The following is a 20,730-nucleotide window of genomic DNA, read 5'->3' on the forward strand; positions in this document are numbered from 1 at the left end:
CTCGGGCGGCGCGGCCGTCCCGCCGCCGGGCCCCGGTCACTGCCTCTCCGCGCCGGCAGCCGGGCTGGCTAAGAATGTTTAAATGGGGCACAGCGGTGCGGTGAGGCCGTTTCCCCCCTGGTTTGCCAGGGAGTTACTTCAGGAGCTCTGTGGTGCCTGCGCGAGCCCCCTTCCTGCCCCACTGGCGAGCAGGCGGTGAGGGGGGTTAGTCTGTCCAGGAGCCGTCCCGCACGGCCTGGAAGCCTCACTGTCCGCACCGATACTGTGTGTTTCTGCACTTTGTCAACCAAGAAGTGCCCTGGTTCAAGAGCTTGTTGCTACAACCCACCGCTCTGTAACTGGAGAGCTAAATGGATGCACCGAGCTGTGTACTGTTGGGCCTGAGCAGTGCGCCATCAACCCTTCCATACAAATGATCTGATGTGATACCTGGAAGATATTTTCACTAGAATAAGTGCAAAGTGTGCTGTTCTTTCAATGTTTTGGAAAGCAAAAGGGAAAAACCCCTGCATCTACAGGAAGAGTGGCAAATTGCATTGATAATTGAGTACCAGATCCAGCGGCCTGGCAGAGGTGAGGCTGCTCCAGCTCCGGCCCCAGGTCCAGCCAGTGGCCAAGCCAATGCATGTTACAAACCAAAACGCTTTGCATATACTGGACAGATATTAAAATTAATTTTGTTCTAGGAAGTGTCATATTTTATGATTGCCTGAATTGACGGGCATCTTCCTGAAGGTGTGTACACTGAAAGATCTGCCAGCACTTCCACTGGTAATGAAGGAGTCATTTCCCAGTCCAAGTCACCTGCCTGCTTAAAGCTCTGACAGCTGCATCTTCCTGCATTCCTCCATTACACTAGAGTACTGGAAAAGACCAGCCTGGTGTTTCCCAGCTGACTCAGTTAATTACTGGAATTAGCAAAAGATGTTTTCCAGGCTCAGAGCATTGGCTTTTAAATAACTGACAAGATAACGTGAGTCTTTCTCAGAATCCCTGGCATACTGATATGATATCCTGTCCCGTGGAACATAGGCTCGTATGCAGAGGTACTTCAGTGATGAAGAGCTTGTCCTTGCTGAGAGTGAGGTAGGCTTTTTGGAGAGCTTTCGTTGGCTACAAGTTAATGCATTCCTCTGTGTTAATCAATAACAACATGGGAAAAAGTAATGTGGTTACAAATGGGGTGAACTCATAGGCTTTATTTGGACCCTTGGCCACAGGTTCACCACCTCTTGATGAAAAATTATGTAACTAAAGAAGATAATGCTGTGATAGGTGTTTTGAGTACTTAAGGAATTTTTGGATATTTGTATCTCTTTCTGCCTTTTGAAATAGTTTTTATAGAAACTGCAAATGTTGCATTATAGTTGGAAATTGCGGTGTACAAAGTCATGCCATGCTTTTTATTTTTTAGTTCAGTTAAACTAATATAGCTTGAATGTCTAGTTTTGCATAAATCTTTTCTTTATATCCAGTTTTTTACATTAGCAAGTATCAGGTTAGTTTTGTAGCTAGCCAACAGAACATGCTTGGCTGTGTGTACAGAACATTTTCTTATTTGCTAAATTTGCTTAGGTACAATGTATGTATGCAGTTTCTTGCAACTGATTTTGGAAGTTTGATATGGATTTTTTTTTTTTTTTTTTTTTTTTCCTATATAAATTAGATCCTTTGTAAAAGGAATTAATTCTCGTATGGGTATCATGCTACTATTCAAACCTTACCTCCTGTTTATTCTTTGCAAGTGCAAATGAGCTAGATAGGGAAATGAATAAACATGGATTGCTTATGAAACAAAATATTATACAGAATTAGTGAGAGTTAGGAGGCTTGAATAACTTGAACAATTAGCCCATAGAGGACACAGTTAATAAGAACGTTCTGTTACAGTCAGATGATACTTGTTCCAGATGTTTGTTTGCCCTTTAATACACTTTTTTTCATCAGGATTCAAATACCAGAACTTGTTTAAATTATCATGGAGCAATTGGTTTTCTCATCCACCCATCTTGAGAATACTTTCTGGTGCATGAGACATTTTAACTGACCATACAGTGAGGCTCTAATATGAATGGTGGAAAGCACCACATCACTATTTTAGTCTCTGATAAGCCAGAAGGAAGGAACAGAAGATGAACACTCAGACAGCGTGGGTGTATGTGTGTGACTGGGTATTTGTGTGTGGGTGCATGTGTGAAAGAGCAAGAGATACATTAACATGCTTGGTTATATTTTCATTTAACTTATTTTGCCACTTTATTCAGGACTGTGTAAGAAAGAACTGCCTGACCAAGTTAATTAATGCATGAGTTAGCCTGTAAGAGTAAAGAATACACAAAGAAGGGTCTGATTTGAGAGTATCCACAGAGCTGTGAACAGCTCCAGCAATAATCAGACTATCTTGAAGGTGAAGGAACTAGGAGAACATTTTCTCACAGCAACTGGTAATGTCCAAGCTCTGCTGGTTAATTTGGAAATTACTGTTGTGGTCAGATCACTGAATTGAGATGGATCTGACAGTCTAAGTTTCTACATGTAGTAATTATTTTTAACTCATTTCAGTGTACACATTGAAAATAGGGTATGAGGGCATGAACCTGTCAGAAGAGTTACTGAATGTATCATATAGATTCCAAATTTCCACAATGGGAAGGACACCTGATATATAAATAACCATTTTGTAGAATATACAAGCTAAGAAGTGGTCTTAGCAGGAGTGAGCTCTGCCAAGAGGGTCTCTATGTTTCAGGGGTCCAAGCTGTGAATAGGAAATAAGTGAAAAACTTGATCAGTATTTGCTGTCCTCTTCCTGTTCAAAGGGAACGGAAACAGAGCTATTACTCATGAGTCAGGCACCAGCACTAGCAGTTTGCCAACTAAGCCTTTCAGATCTTCATCAATAGCCTGACAGTTTAGAGAGTGAACAGCTATTTCTGCTACTGGAGGAGGACTTTGAGAAGTGTTTATGAGAGCTGCTAACAGCTAATTTACAAACTCTGGGTTTCTCATTTGAGACTACTGTACTATAACATCCATTCAAGTGTCTTTCTTACCCAGTGCCAAACACAACGGGCAAAAAAACAGTGACTGAGCTGCAGTTGTATTTGGTGGGAGAGCCATGAGATAAGCTCTGCTTAAATGAAGGCCTCGCAAAGGCAGTGAACAGTGTGTAAACTCCATACTGACTTTCTTTCTGCATAGTAGGGAGGATTTGCCTATATACCTCGATAGTCACAGCTATCTCAGCAGGTCTGACATGTTAGAAAGCAGTTGAGTGAAAGCAATGTTTACCCCTGAATGCAGATATTATAGACTCTTTCTAAGTTCCACAAAAGCCCTCAGAATATAGGGCCTTTTTTTTTGCCAGATACTTAGAAATGTTCTTTCTGGGTTTGTTTATGGAGTCAGGACAAGGAGGGATGGGAGGGCATTATTTTCTTTCCCTAGTTCCTGGCTTTTACCATGAGTTCCTTCATCAGTGCCATGCCAAAAATGCAGCCCTGGAGCTGTGTGTGAATTCTCCTTGGTGCTCCAATCAGTTCAAAAAGGCAACGAATGGGTATTGGTAACACTTGCTCATACGGTCTTTTATTGCTTTTATTCTATTACCAGTAATTGAAAGGTCAGCCAAATTTTTCTTAGACAATTAAGTGACATTTACCAATAGGTGATTGCGAAGAGCCAGAGATGCTTTTCTAAGTGCTGCTGCAAACGCAGTGCTCAGCTAGTCTGATACGTCACTACTGCCGATGTGTAAAACACCAGTAAGCCTATTTTTAAGAATCATGCTGTATGTGGTATATTGAGAAAAGCAAATACTGTGAGATACTGGCACAGGAATCTCAAGGTGCACTTTTTATCTCAGCAGGTGTTTGTTCACACACAACCCATCACACAAAGCGCAATTGTCTTGAAGGCCAAAAGACCAATCTTAGTACAACATTCTGTCTGGAAATGGAAAATCACAGATGACAGTGGGACAGCCGATGTAGGAAATCTGCAGCAGAGGAGGGGCAGAGCAGGCTGCACTAGGGTGATGAGTGAGAACCAAGCTGTCAAGGCTCCTGCACGGAGTGCGTGGTTCATACAGCTGCCTTCTGCCCTCTCCTTACCTTCTGAGGGCTGGCAGAGGTGTGTCTCATCCCCAGGTCTAGAGGCTGGCATAGAGGAAAGGGTTGTGGTGCAAACTGCAAGGGATCCTTTCCGCTTTCAGTGGCAGCACAGTGCCAGGACCTTCCCCTTCACCTCCAGATGAACAATCATCTGAGGTGGCAGCAGCAAACCTGCCTGCAGAATGAGGGTCCCTGTACCAGCTCTTAGCCCAGTGCACTGGGATTGCATCCCAGCATGTGATGGACCGTCATGTAGTTTCATAAAGAAAACACTTGAGTGACCTGTTGTTTGCTTAAATATTTATATAGTGATTCAGCTTGCAGGATCTGTTACGGCTAGTTCCCTCACATAAAAGTGATCTAAATCCAGCACTCAGCTGGGCAGTAGAGGACTTCTTGAGGGTGACTTTGAATGTTTACAGCTACTACAGGCTTTGCAAGGAGCGTGAGTAGAGAAAAATGGATGTGGTTAGAACATCCCTTCATCCTGGTGTCCCCTGAGGACAGAAAGATTTACTGGGGTTAGTGGCGCCTGCACAATTAGAGTGACATTCTGGAAGTGCTCCTCTGGAGGAAGAGCTTCCTACAATTGTAGCATGTACCCCTCTGCATTTCAGTGACTCTGACTTCAAAGCAAGATGGTCAGAAATATTCCTATAAATATTTGACACAGAGGGAGGATACAGATTTCTGTTGTTGAATCAGCTCTGAAACAGCAGCTGCATTATTCATATGTGGATCGTGGTTTGGTGTTCCAGCTCAAGGGAATGAATAGCCAGAAAGGGAAAGGGGAATTAACAAACTTATTTGGGTTCTTAGCTTTGTGCTGCTTTAGCTGGTTCCTACCATGCACTGTAATTTGAGGGTTTTGAGGGTTTTGTAAAATGGCTTTTTAAAAATTTAAACTGAAAAAGTTTGAACTTGGGATGAACCAGAGTCTCATACCAGAAAACCTCACACTGAGGGGAAATGTATGCCTGGATCTGAACTCACCCTTTGGTAGAGCATTGCTGTAAACAGGAACATGTGCCTTGGGGTGACACTTCAGCCTTAACAGTTCACACCAAGCAATGACATGGGATCATATCTCTGAAAAAAACACAGATGGCATATCCAAAAATCTCAGTAAAGATAGTTCCAAGTGTGCTATTTGCTGGACAGCATCTGGTTGAAGCAGTGGCCCTCGTGGCTGCGTATGGCTCTCAGCATGGCCCAGCAACACAGCAGTTAGCAGATGTAGAGTGCTCCACGTGAAGTGTTTTTGTCACAGTACCATTTCTTATGGCAGCTGCTGTTGCCCAGGCTTAGGAAAGAAATCACTTCAGCAGAAAATGGAGATAATGGAATGCTTTATGCCAAAAGGGAATGTAGAGTAGGAGCTACAATGGATGGAAAGTGGAGTCAGCAGCCCGAAATAACACGAGTGATCGGCAGGACAGGAAGCAGCCTGGGATTGCAGTCGGGCTCTGCTGGTGGGAATGCGTACTTTAACTTACAACAGTGTTAACCGGCTTTTACTGCTATTTCAGCATAGTTTGCAATATAGACACAGTACGATTCTGTCCTTAAAAAGATGTGTGTGTCATGAGGTGCTAATGCTTGATGTCAGATTGTTGAATGAAGAAGAGGAAGGGTGATGTTAGGGAAGTTGTACAGATGCATCGAGATACTTGACCTTCTATGCCTGGAATAGTGGAAGCTGCTCAATAACGTGGAACCTCTTTCTTCCTCACACTGAGGGAGGGTTTAGAGTTTCACGGTAGTTGCCGAGAGTTAGGTCCATCTAGTCAAGTATCAGAAGCTACTAAATTTTTCTTGTATGCTTTTGCTCAAGCTTAAAGTGCAAGCTAGTATTTCAGTCATCATTAATTGCACTGCTTAGCACAGGAGGGCAACATGTGAAAGCAGGGCACCGTCACTGGTAAGGTGTGTGGAGGTGGGGTCTCCCCACATGCTCCCATCAGGAAATCAACCCTGGATGGCAGAAGAAGGTAGAAAAACAAGCATAGCCCCAAACAACCCAGCTCCTTAGCAACCTTTCCCTAAAATCTGGTGACCAGAATAACCTTGGACCTGTAAGCAAGGCATGTCATCAGGTCAACTAAGGATATTCTTGGTGTCCAAGAGAGGACATCAAGCTCCTACCTCCAGTGCTTTGGAGGGAGGTAGAACATCCCCAGCAATGGAAGCTGACTGACAAATCTAAGGGAAAAAAATCCTCTTACATTTACCGTTAACCAGCTGATGTTGCAAGGCATGAAATCTGATTATAATTATTGTCTTACGGTAGAGCTGCACCTTCTGTAAGTGTGTGCCATTATGGAAGTGCATCTCAATCTCTCTTGAAGAATTTCATAGGCCTTGGGGAGACCAGGACATTTTGTGTCACATCTTCCTCCCACTTGATGTGTGTACAAGCAAAGACTTGCAAACACTGAATCAGAGCATGCATCCTAGAAAGATACTGAATCTTGCCATAAAGGTGCCAGGACGTGGCAACACCGTTATTCTTGCTAGTCACCTCTGGTTTTTATTCATCTTGCTTCAAGGAAATGGTGTCTTAATTCAAGGTAAAAATTATTAGTTTCTAAATAGTAGGTCATTGATTTGCTAGTTTGTATGAGCTTGATTCATTTCCATTACTGAATTTTTGTAGATATCTATCAAGAGTTATCACCCTCCCAAACCTTTCTGTTGATAAGCTGAATCTTTTGTGCCTCATGTCAATAGGCCAGTTTCCCAAAATCTGGGAGTCTGTGTTTCAACTGGTGTTGTCTTAAAACCATTAGTCGGTTAACCACATTTAGAAATATTTAAACATTTCTTGGAGAAACCAGTTCAAGCTGTAATTAAAACAGAAATGAAAAAGCTGGGCTGGCAGTAGCTGGTTAAGCCTGTATTTACTTTTAACATGAAATACACAAATTATTCTTAAATGTAAGAAAAGGTTAGGACGTTCTATTGTTTCGGTTATTGCATGCATATATGTTATCTGTGTGTTATAGACATGCAAGTATAGATATATGAATAAATGCGTGTAAAAGAAAAATAGAAGACACATAAAACTCACTTGCTACAGTAACTGTTGTTGTGGAAGCCAATAATGGTCAGCTAGCCATGAAAAGCACGGGAGATAAGAACACACCTACTAGCAATACTATTCATTTTTAGAAGTGTGCACAATGAAGCAGCTATTTTGACACTTTCTTCTGAAATATGAAGTATTAGGCATTGTCAGAGCCAGCATACAGGACTAGATGGACATCCAGCTGCCTGCTGTTGTGATTCTTATCTTCCTCTATGGGGTAAATTAGAATTCTTTGGATCAATGGATGTACACAGTCTTTTTTTGTATCAGAATAACATTACACATCCTCTTGTCATTATAACACACCCGAAGATTATTTTCAATGATAATGACAAGACCACGTCAATCATAGGACTTTTGTAGTGGGAATTTGCTTCTTATTACATCTTTCATGTGCCAAATTTTCCCCTTTTTTCTCCGTGAATTACCACTCCGAAGTTGGTAGCAAAATGTTCAGAATTTAAAAAAGAGAAAAAGAAAATGTCTCACTTCTGCTGCCACCACTGCTCTACGTTATACAGGCATTAACTTCTCCTGTGCATCTGTGATTATAAAAATGGCATAGGCAGAGGCTACATTTTGTTCTGCTTAAATATCTGTACAGATCACAGCTTTTTGCTGATAGACACTATTGTTGGAAAACATTAGTATGCGCTACCTGTATTTTTCCATGTTCAAAGGAAGCAATCACGGAGCACTTCATTTATTTTACTAAGAGCTCAGTAAATGCTGCACTGTTGCCATTCTGCAAAGAATGTATTTCCATGTAGAGGCATTATCATTAACAGATTCTTTTCAAATTCCAGGAAGAGTGTGATATTTTTATTTGGCATAATGAAGTGTGAGCACTTATAAAATTTGATTGGTTTTTGGCCTTTAATTTCCTCCACACTTTATTTTTTTACCTAATTAAGTTCACTGGAAATTTCTTCCATGTAGACAAGTTCTAGGCCTATTGTTAGATATTGGGCTTGGTGTGTAACTGATTGAAGACATGATTGGCATCCACAGGATCTGAAAAATTTAGAAATGCATTGCAGAACATGCCAGCTGCAAAACAACTGCATCAGAAAATTACAAAGAGCAAAGATTTAGCTGAAATGTTGATGGAGCAACTAACAAGGTGGCTGAAGTCAGGCAGTCTGGATCCTCAGCATGTCTGGAGAGAAAAGACCATTTTCAGATATGTCTCAGACACTGCTGTGGATTTAGAGGTCAATCTCACTCTGAAATTTTATAAAGTTCATTCACGTTTTCCAGTATGAAGGACGGGAGAGTAAAACTTCTTGAAAATTAGTAGGATTTAGGTTCCTAAATTGGGAAGATGCTTTAGAAATGGGGTTGGTTGTCACCTTGATTTAGCACGTTTTCTTTATCTTTGTTCTGCTCATTTTGTGCAGATTTCCTTGGGACTATTTGTCCTAATAAATAACCAATTTAAAACGAATTATAATTTATTAGTCTCTTCTAAATCCTCAGTTTTCATACTTTGCTAATCTGTAAAACTTCCCAAGAAAAATGGTGTCATAATTGTAACATTTTGCACCTTGACATTAAGTGTATATTTCACTCATGGCCACTTTAAAAATCAAAATAGAAACTTTGTAATAATCTCCCTTTACAGTTTGGGTTATGAGAAGCTGAGAATTCCCTTAGGCTTGATTGATAAAACGTGGCATTTATCCTATTCCAAGGATGATGTTCAGCAAACTTTATGACAGAGGGAAACAGCTGGTAAAGTGGGTTCATGGAAAGGTGAAGGTAATATAGACATAAAAAACAAGGGGATAATGATTTTAAAAGGGATAATAGTTGTAATAACACCATTAACCTTTTGCTTCAAATTATTGAATGTGTGGTCTCTTCGGCAGGCTAATCAAAGGTTTGCATTAACTGCAACGCAAGAGGAAGTGGCAATATACAACCTGAGGTGATTTTTTTTCCCTCTTCCAATTATTCACTATCAAACCCTTACTTATAAAAAAGGAGAGAAAAACCAGCCCTGTGGCTGTTGAAGACCCCTTCCAATTTTGAAACAAAGCTGACTTGCTTTCAGAAGAAACAAATTCCAGCTTCCTTCCTGCTTTGTAAGAGGTGGATTTTGCTAGGGGAAAAAAAAAAAGAAAAAAAAAAATTGTTATAGATCAATAGAAATTAAATAGAAAGAGAAATTGAAGATGTAAACAGGTGGCGAAGCGTTACAGGACAGTCTGTCAGTAGAGCTAGTCCTGAGCTGTTTGGTGGCACCGCATGGAGGGGGACCAGCATCAGAGACCCACCTTGAAGGGCAGGTGTACATTCTCTTCAGAAACAGTGTGGGCACGTCCCTGCAGAGTCCTGATGGCTCACTTGGGATGAGTGAAGCTCCACGTTGCTCTGTCTAGGTCACTTCTGGTATCTAAACAGCCTGGATCAGAGAAAAACTGCCTTTTTTCCTTTCATGTTACATGTACACAGGGTTGACTAGCAGAGGCAGACTATGACGGTTTAGTCATGTGCTGAAAGGCAAACACATTGATGGTGGAAAATTGCCATAGATGATGGAGAGGCTGATGGTGACTGGATGGAGTTGTTCAGGAATTTGTCTAGTTGGGCAAATCTGCTCTGTCATATGATTTTGCAAGTGATGATCTTTATTGTTCGCTTAAGCATCTATCCAAGGTGCACATCAGAGCACCTTTGGTTGGAAACCTCCCTGCTGTATGCAGTGAGCGGAGAGAGAACCATCTGAGTTAGACACCCAAAGCAAGGTTGTCTGACTGGCTTGCAATGTGTCGTGTCAATCTAGTATGAAAGGAATAAGTGTAAAAGGAAGAGTTTGCACCGTTCCTCGCTGACAAAACCCAATACCGTTAACAGCCCCGTTTTGTGGAATCAGAAGACAGTGAAAGACTTCAGGAGCAGCATGCCTTGAATTTGAATTAGCCAGATTGAATTTAAAATCAACAAGCTGAAAGGGCCTGAGATAAGAAGTCAGAACATTCAGAGGAAATGAGAACTGTTCTGGGAACTAAAGGTGAGAGAAACACTAAGTCACATTAAAAATATTCAGCAAGAAAAGAGACACCTTTTCTTTTTCTGGACACCTTTTCTTAGAAGTCGTCTATAATCAGTAACCTTTCCCAGGCACTTTCCCAGGCTGTTTTTAGTAGCTGAATCCTTTGTTTCAAAACCACCCATTGATTCAGTGCCCTAAGTGAGAAGTAATTAAGGTGGACAGAAATCTTGCCTGCTGTATGGATGTATGAGGTGTAGAAGAGAGTGGCAGAAAGGGGAGTGAATGAATTTTTCCTAAAGATAGCTCTCACAACACGTGTGAGTCTGCTGTAGTGTATTGTTAAATACATGTGTGTGTAGATGTGCAGCTCTATTCATCTTTCTGTCTATTGATCTATTTATTTCCATATACACACATGCTGATGTACATATGTGTGTGTTCCTGAAAGATAATGAACTGTTTAGGCAGCACTTTGTCAGAATATCATTTAAAGAGTTACATCCTTTTAATGCACAGTAGTTTAAGCAAACTCCAAGGTTCTTACTTGGCAATAAACCCATTAAATCATCTTAAATACCATGTCATAATGACAATTTAATGCCACCAGATGTGACACTAGGGATTTTTTTTTTTTAAATGCTTTCCTGGAGATACAGCTTCCTGAATTTTAAACTCTCTAGCCTGTTTGCACAGCTGTTAGATCACAGAGCTCTGCCATCTTTTTGCTTTGCATCAGTTATTCACTAAATCATGTGTGGCATGACTACAAACTCAGTGCATCTAAAACGTTTAGGCTCATATCCACTTCACCCTCGTAAAGGCTGAATAGTTGGGCCGTATGGGAGAGGGTGTATGAACGTTAAAATCTGAGAGCAGTATCCATTCCAGCTGTGGAGCTCCCTCATGGGGAGATTTTAAAGACGCAGTCAGAAGACTACCCTTCGCACACCCCTTTTCACTGACTAATTAGCATCCTGGATCTGTGAAAAATACAGATACCTGGCCACTTTCCTGGCTTTTCTCACCTTGTTAGCCAAAAAAGTATGGCACCACTTCTACACAAGAGAGACTTGGGAGAGGGACACGTTGGCAGGATACCACAAGAGTTGAAAAAAAAACCTGTCACAAAGAAGTATTATTTCACAGTGATATTTAAATAGTGGAGCAATCCATGTGAGGCTGCGGAAAAACTCAGAGGCCAACAACAGATATGTTAAATGAGGAGCAAAATGAGCAGAGGAAAGATGTTTTCCTGGCCCTGAAACATGGTGGTCCAGAAGCAGTCCCTAATCCATGAGGTCCCTAATTTCTGATTGACAGAAAGCAGGAGACCATCTAATGAGCAGGCTGTCAATTTACCAGAACAGCAGCACTGGTCCCAAAGCTGGGACACTGGCCCTTTGCTCTGATGCAGTATGGTGAGACCATAGTTGTCACACTTTTTTGTCATGTTGCTAGTTTGTATTGGTGAGTGCTGCATGATCTGAGATGATAAACATGGCAGCTCTCCCTCTGAGACCTTGTGTTAGACATGCATTTTCCCCTAAAAAGGTGATGGGTATCTGGGAGACACATATCAGCATGGATTTGAAGTGAGGTGGTGAATTTTGCAGTTAGAACGTGCTGATAAGTGTGATCATGTCTGAGCATTGGTGGTGGGATTTGGAGCAGCTCTTGTGTGGGTCAAAATCGTGGTCTGTGACCCCAGGGGATTAGAAATTAGAAATACTCTTCAAAAAGCTGATTCAAAGCCCAGTGGAAAGATTACCATTGCTTTGCATGGAGTCTTGGTTTGCTTTGTATTTCAGCTCTGGGGCTGACACATGAGTGTTTGAGCAGCTCTGTACTGAAGAGGGCATGAAATGCTGTCTAGATGACCCTCCAGTGAAGTGTAATATTTGATAGCATCAGTAAATACAAAACAGAAACAAAATGACAACAGCATTTGAGCATCTTGTGATAGCAAATGAGGTGGAAAAGTTAAATGGATATAGAAGAGGATCCCCAGCGGTTGGATTGCAGTGTGATGCCGGTAGGAGCCCAGTTGTTACCATACTGATATCAACATGTGGAGCTCTAAATCTTTTTGGATCGTGGCTGAACAGAGAGATTTGCTCCTAGCTGCCTTTTCTCTTATTCATATTGTATAGGCTGTCCTCCTCTCCTACCAAGCAAACAAATAAAAACTCTGTGCCAACTATAGCAGCAGTTTACATGGAAAAGCAATGAAGCAATTTCAGGAAAGTATTAGATGTAATTTTGGCTTTTTTTTGCTGTCACTTAGCAGCTAGAAAGAGGAGATGTACTGATGTGCAGAGCCGGGTGTGTATTATGCAAACTCATATCACAATCTCATTGACTGTTTGTGGACCCCCATATCTCTCTGTTTCCATCTGTTGTTTTAAGACTAAGTTGTTTGGAGGGTGTCCAAATTCCTTTCCCTTCCCCAACTTTGGTGAAGTACCTGCCTGCCTTAGGCTGCCTACACAGACAACAGAGAGAGCGGCTTCTCCAAAGAACATGATGTGCCATGGGATGCCCCTTCCTCTCCTTCTCCCCCTTCTCTCCTTCCATTCTCTTCCCCTGACTGCACGGGGAGTTCATAGGGTGCCTAAATGCATCACCCCAGTCAAGGACCAGAGTCAGATGGGGTGAACTTCGGGTATGCTGTCTTCAACTGGTCATGGTCCAGAGTTAAGATACCACAGACTGTAAGGAGTATGAATGTGTGATCCACCGGTTGCCTATGGCCCCTGAGCGGGCAGCAGCAGAAGCTGCCATGTCTGAGTCTAGGCAGTAGCTCATGGCTGATGCAGTATTTCAAGAGATAACAAGGGAACATTGAGCTTATCCAAGAAAACAGAAATGACACAGAAGATAAATAAGCAAATCATATAAAACATAAATGCAGTCCTATTAAAATTAAGTATGTTTTAATTTCTGAAAAGAATGACATTTTGGTGTTAGATTTACTGAACAGGAAAAGATTACATGCATCATTAAAAGAAAATGTTTTCAAGGGCCCTTTTAAAAAATTGTACCCATGTTTGCAATTGCCATGTGCAAAATATAAAAATCAGGGAAGGGAAAAAAACCCAGCAAGCAGTGGAAATAGCCCATTTTGTGAATTATAGGAAAAAATATACCATCTGTGATTTAGTGCAGTTCCCAAGATCCCATCTGTGATTGAAGCACAGTCCTCGTTGAAGGCTGAATCTCTGAGCCGTTCCATATGATAAAATATTTCTCTTGGAAGATGCTTGGGCTAATGGGTTTGTTTTTCTGGAATATGGCTCTTCTAGATGAAACATAAAACCCCAGAGGCCTAATTTTGTGTCCAGTGGCCGACTACAGCTGATGTCAGAAGAAGCAGGAGTGAAAGGAGGTCAAAGATCTAATCACCTTTTCCTTCAGAATTTCTATACTCCTTTTTATCAGGTCAGATTGTTGGGTCTAAGAGGTCTAGGTGGTGATTTCATGATCTCTAGTGTCAGACGTGGTCACTGGACTCCTTGCATGAGAAGGGCTCTCTGTGCAGCTGCAGCTGCACATCAGAAGCTCTAACTATTTCCTTTTGTTACTACTATTCATTTTTTAGCAAAGTAGAGTGAGAGAGAGCCCTCAAACTGGCAGCAGGCCTCTAATGTGGATGCACTTCTGCTGTCTTCTGATGCCTTTATATGTGTTGTCACTGTGATCTCTTCTTCTTAGTCCAAAGGTGACCTTAGCTGTATTCAGGTATTTATACAAATGCAATATATTTCATTCCAATCCTCTATTAATTACACACACATGTACAGACTGGTGTGATTTCAGTTACCACTGAAATGTATATTTGAATAATAAATGCATTCACCTGTCTAATATATGTTTATATTTTCTATTCTATATAATTACATGCAGATTATACAATTATAGAAAATAGTTACATATTTTACACAATTATGCTATTACTGAAATAATTCCCGCAATAGAACTGCATGTGTGTGTACGCACATTTGGTAAAATACAGCCGTGGGTGGTTGTTTCAGAGTCGTCCAGAGTTCGTGCAGCTCCATCTCGAGTGAGGTGTGCTGCTTGAGCAGACGGTGATGCACCTCAGAAGCGTGTTTGTTATCACTGTTATCACCTGTGGGTGAATCTAGCTCTTTTACAAAATGGTTTCAGCTTTATTATAAAACACCTGCGATAAGGATGTTCATCCAACCTGATTTTGTGCTTGGCTGGCCCAGCTCGCTGTGCCCCTCTGCTCTGATGCTTGGCGCATGGTACGTGCAGGTTGGAGGTGCAGCTGCCCAAACAGACACCCCAAAGCCACTGTCCCACTTATGCTGGGCTGTGGGGGTCAGGCCACCAAGCCCCAGTCTGCACTTGCCTCTGCTGGTTTTGGGTCAGACATTTCGCTGTGCCTATGTGTCCTCAGAGCACTTCGGGCATCCTGCCAGGCTCGCGCTACCCGCCACCGCGTGAGCGTGCGAGGGATGGGGCAGATTCATGTCACGGCATGCGATGTCGTGTTGGAGAGTACAACTGCAGCTGGCTCTCGTACAGCCCTCTGGTCTGGGTGCTCTCATGCTTGGGGGGGTTCCTAGTCACCAGCTTAATACAGATGAATAAACAAACAAGTAGCAGCCATTGATAGCATCAGCATCTGTGTTTGTACTGATGGCGAGTGAAACAATTCACCCAAGCTAACACAACAAAGCAGCGTCAGAGCTGGGAGCAGGACGCTTGCCTCCCACCTGCCGTTCCTGGGATCAGCCGGCTGCCTGCACAGCACTGCGAGGGAGGAAAAAAAGGCCTGTTCAATGGGATAAATATACCCTGGCTTTGCCTCTTCCATGCTGTACAGGTCTTGCAGCCAAAGGGTTAAAAAGAAATGAGTGCATTCGGCATGCTCTGCGGAGTGCCCGAAGTCTGAACATGAATGACCAAATTGCTTTTTACTTTTTAAATTAAGGCCTCTGTCTGTACACATGCAGCTTACACTGCTGTTCCATTAAATAAAAGAATTTGTTCCCACTCTTATTTTTAATAGGGTAAGACCCTGCCGTTCCATCTCACAACTTTACTGACACGATATCTTATTAAAAGCAGTCCTCCCCCTCTCCTCCTTGAAATCTGAGCTTCTGATAGCTTCATCCACATTGTGTTTATTTTATATACACAGCTCTGCAGCTGCTGCTTCCTTCTTCTCCGATAAATGACAGCATAACTGTTGCATCCACTAAAAAAGTAAATAAAATTAAATGGGGAAGAACAATACATCTCTGGCAGAAAATAATAACTCTTTTAAGGCATGTATCTAAATTGTACAGCCTGATCTTAATTGTAAGGATAATTCTTTGTTATTTCAAGCAACTTGGAACGCTACAACAAATGCACCCTCTTGGCAGTACATCCAGAGAGGTTTCTGTGGAAACAATGGGGAGAATTCTCCTGAACTGAAAGGAGATTGAAGAGTCTTTATTAGGTTAATAGGGCTAGAGTCTGTGCTTGAGAAAGAATGGAAGAATATGTTATGATCTGTTGGAGGGTTTTTTTTGAAGCCCAGACAGTGCTGGATGAGGCCCTGTGTGGGTGTTGTGTGGGTGAGGGTTTGGTGGCAGCATTGGCATCAAGGAGCCCCTTGGCCAGGCAACCTTCAGCCCCTGCATCCCGTTCCTCAGGGGGGACCAAGAGCAGGAGGTTTCCCTCATTCTCCCCAGCCAGCGAGCCAGGATGGTCCCAGACTGGACTGTGGCCCCATCCAGGCTCCAGGCCAGCGCCTTTCTGTTATAATTTCTGTTTTATTGTCTCTGCCATCGCTGATGAAGCCACGGCCAACAGTGGAGGCCAGCAGCAGCGTCTGGTAGTTACTGATGCTGTGTAGCCACAGCTGTGGGCGTACAGTTTCAAGATGTCTATTGAGTCCTTAGACAAAGGTCCTCTTGAATTTGCCTGAGGAGATGGGAAATTATCTTAAAGCAGAACAAAGCGAGAGAGAGTGATGTGAACTCAAACTACCCAATTAGGGAAGGACAATATTTGTGGTAGCGTTAGAAACTGGAATTGTGTTTGAGAATCATCCAGCTCTTTCTGGAATAAGGGCAACCTGTGCAGCTGTGCAGTCAGCTCTTCTAACAGCTTGGCTAGTTCAGAAACTGCATAGCTGAGACTCTGGGGGAAAGCAAGTTGCTTTCCTGACTGGTGGCTGGGGAAGAAAGAGGACCTGGTAGAGTGATCTGCTGGATGGAGAAGAAATACTTCCAAGCAGTGAAACACTGCCCTTGGTGAGGAGACAGGAAAGGGTGAGAGGACAAAAATATAATCCAGGTGATGACTTCAAAAATGCAGAAATCTTTCATTTAAAAAGAGGGATAAAGCTATGTAAGGTGGGAAGTGCATTGTCTGTTTTGAAAGTAGCTAAGAAAGACCTTGGGAAAGATCAGGCTGGGCGGGAGCACTGCTGCTCTAAGGGAGTAGCAACAGTTGACAGTCAGCCAAGGTGGAAGCCTTATCAAAAGGATGAATTAATAATGGCTATAAAAGGAATGAAAAAGGTTTCCAGAACAGGTGAAGTAGCACTAGTGGGAGATTAACCCCGGATGTTATCTGGGAGATGTCTGGAGGAAGAGGTGAAGAAGGGCATCGGCTCAGGACAGCCCGTGGCGTGGCTGTCTGTATGCCGCACAGCAGGACACAGCCGCTCTGCTCTTCTGGGTGTAGAGCCAGCGCTCGCCAGCTCTGCCCTTACCGCCCTGTGAGTGACCCTCTGCACCAGCGTGGCACCACAGCCTGCGCAGCGGCCCAGGGACGATGCCGTGGGGCAGAGCTCTCAGCAGAAGGCCCCACGTGCCGGGAGGGTGGGCACTTGCAGCTCTCTGTGTGTCTTAAGGGCAGCCTTAAGCCTTCTGCCCATCATGTTTACCATGTAATCAGTGGCCGTTTACCCTTGCGCCTGAATAGATAGCAGCAAGTTGTTTACCGTGGCCTCAGCCTGCTTTCCTGCCCTGCTCGGAGGGCACTCGATGGGCTGGGTGCTGCCTGGAGGCCAGACTTGGGAGAGGGTGGGGTGAAACCTCAGCTTCCAGAAGAGGAGCAGGAGGAGGCTCCAGACCAGGTTCACGTACCTGCTCTGCAAGGCAGGCTGAGGCTGGCTGTGGGTAACTATTCCAGCGTAGCCTCAGGGATAAATAGAAGGAGCCATGTTCACATGAGTGCTGGCCCTTGTACTAGCTCCAGGTGTCAGCAGGGAAAAGGGCAGCTCCCTGTCCTCAGCCAACCCAGAGGAGAAGCTGAGGCACCTGCATGTCTCCCTGACACCGTTTCAAGGAGGAATCCATTCTGCCCGGATGGACTGTTTTCTTTCTGCTCCATCACACCATGGCTGTGAGTAACAGAGCATTGCTCAGCTCCCCTTGGGCCAGCGAATTCCAGGCACGAACCGAGGACAACATCTGACCCTTTGAAATCATCCAAGATGTACCAGACACAGGCTGGTATGAGAGGCAGGAGGAATCTATAAACCTGAAGCAGCACCCTTGTTTTCTGATGGTGCTGTTTGGTAAATGGCAATAAGGTCATTGCTGAGTCCATGTTTGTCTTTTAATCGTGAGGAAGATTTAAAGCTTTTGGAATGTCTGGCCTTGCTATTATCATACAGATGCTCCTTGCATATGCTCCCAACTTGAGGCAAAACACGAAATAGTTTTATATTAATGTAGGCTAGAACTCATCATGAAATAATCACGTCACCAGAGATATATCCTTTGGTGAAGGCGAGAATTTGTCTGGGAAGCCATCAGGTTTTTCTCTGTGGTCTAAACACTGAATTAGAACCAACGAGGTGGCGAGGACATGGTGAGCGAAAAGCCTTGCCCTGTGAATGAGGGCAATAAATGAGGTTTTTCATTTAGTTGCATAAGCTCTTAACCTTTCTTGCTGCAAAGTGCCATCTAGTGTTCACAGCCATGCCTGCCGGCCCCTCGGCCAGCTAGAAATTGCAGTGTCGTGCTGCAAGCAGCTTAACAAGATTAAAGGGAAGGCAAGCAGACAAACTTTAATTTTTAATAACCAGATGTTATTGGTCTTTAATACATGATTGTAGTAATTTAGGCAAACGAAGCTTCTTTATTATGTGATGGAATAGGAGATGTTTTGACGGGGTTCAAGAATTAACCTGGATCTCAGAAAGCAAAGTGGTGACTGTACTGAAGGAGCGTGTTGTCAGGAAAGCAATTGTAAAATTTAATGCACAAAATATATGCTCAATGATGTGACAAATTTGTATGAGCAACGAACATCATGGTATTATTAATGTCTGTGTTGCAGTGGGGCTCCTGTGTGTTCATGAGGGAAGTGGAATTGGGGATGGCACGTGTGGAGTGGTGCAAGATGTCCCTTCCTTGCAAGTTTGTGAGCCAGCTGCAGTGAGTAGGTGAATCCAGGAACAGGAGAGCACCTTAGTGACCATCATCCACTGTGTAGGTGCATGCAAGTTAATTGTGCATGCAAATTAGTCCTGCAATAGCCTAAAATCAGACCCAGCAAAGACACAGATTAGCATCTAAAGTGCAAGAATCAGGGAGGGATGATCCACAAGAACAATTAGAAATTTGAGGTGGAGGGGAGCTAAACATGTGCATGAAAATAACTCTGCATCCAGATTTGTATCTGAGGCATCTTTCGCACTGGGCTGGGGCTGTCCTGATAGGCTTGGAAATCTCCCTGCCACATCTGATCACCCCTGAAACCACCGCAAGCACAGACCTCAAACACAAAGATTGTTATTATTATTTGTTGTTATCTAGAAAACGCTGACAACACTTAGAAGTGCCAGAGGATTCATGCCTTGGGTTTTGCTCTTGCAATGGCCAGGAGCAGAGTCTAATTAGCCCAAGCAATGTCCATGATAGAGAGCAGCCCTACTGACAGGGAGCAAATTAGGTCTCTGACCTAGCAAAGCATTTAACCATGTGCCACATTTTTTAGTACGTGTATCTCTGGATTAAGACCTGGATGATGTAACCTTTTGCTGCCTTTAATTTTTTTGATTGCAGTATGAAGCACAGCTCAGCTTGCTGGCTCAGAAATCCCTGTGTACAGTATTAATCTGCTTTCTAAACTGACTCATTCTGTCTGGACAAAACATGAGGGTTTCCTCTTAAACTGAAGGCTCTTTCCCATCTACCTTCCTAGACTTTCTGTAGGAAACTCCATCCCTGTGTTCAGCCATCCACAGCAACTGGCTCCGCACTGGTACTGGGTAGCAGCATCTGAGGAGAAATTTAGAGTGACTTTAGCACATCTGTGACATGACCCCTTGCCTGACGTCACTCACACACACAATCTTAAGGCTCTCTCAGCATGAATGGCAACAGCTCCTCCTTTCTCTTTACTCCTTTGCAATCTGTTGAATCTCTCTCGCATTCCTTGTGTCATCTCAGTGATAAATGACAAAGCAAATACAACAGCACCAGAGAACCTGAAAGCTGCACAAACTATAGGCGATGTGGAGAAATACCTAGTTTTATCTTGGATTTTGGGAAGCAGAAATTGACTGTGAGCTTGAGGGAGTCACCTCACTGTCAGAACTGACATGACCTTTATGGATTTCTCAGAAAACTCCTTGGCAATGAGGACTTTATGAGGAGCTCCATATCCCTCAAAGGCAATTTTGAGTTTAAGGTTTTACCCTGGATCTTCTCATGCTGTGGCAGAGGCTTATCCTCTGCAGGACAGGCTGGAAGCACGTCGGCTTTGCTTCCCAAGCTACATTATAAATGTGGTGGTTTCAGGGTGGGGAGAACAGGAGGTTTAAGGAGGAGACTCCAGCTGAAAATTGGTGGGTGTTACACTTGATGGTCTGCTCACATCCCTGTTCAGGAAGCCTCTGGGAGACTGTATGACAAAATACTCTCCCATGGTACCTGGTCTCTCCCTGTACTTGTTGGACATCTGAAATCACTGGGCTGGATGGACCTTGCTCTGCCTCCACGTCACTGCTCTTATCTCCCATGTTCTTCATTAATTCCCACCTCTTCTGATACACTGCGTTGTTCCCACTGCTATGACAGGGCTTGGGCAACCCCACTTCGCTGTCCCTGCCCCACTGTGAAGTTGCACCTATAGATGTATACGTTCCTGGTCCTGAAGTTGTACCTGTCGTTGTACTGCATGATGCTGGGAGATGAGGTAGCTGCCTTTGGAGCCTCACCCTACGAGTCCATCTATTCCACTGAGTTGGGAGGGTTACTTTTATAGTGTATGCTCAGTTACAGACTGCTTGGGTCATCTTAAATTTGATGCAAAATTAAAACAGCAAGGGAATTTACCAGTTTGTGCTATAAGTGATTGTTGCGACTGTTTCTCATTTGCACCGGCCAGAAGGGCCTGGTGATCCATTGCCAAGTGAGCTCCTGAACCTAGATGTTCACAGGCTTCTCAATTAGCAGTACAAGAGAAATACAGCTAAGAGTGCTTCTAAGTTATGGAGAGGCAACCTCAGAGGTTTGCACATCAGGGTTACACCTTCCCTTGGGAGTGAAACC

This window comes from Athene cunicularia, assembly GCF_003259725.1.
Source record: "Athene cunicularia isolate RWA chromosome 10 unlocalized genomic scaffold, athCun1 chr10_part1, whole genome shotgun sequence".
Classification (NCBI taxonomy): Eukaryota; Metazoa; Chordata; class Aves; order Strigiformes; family Strigidae; genus Athene; species Athene cunicularia.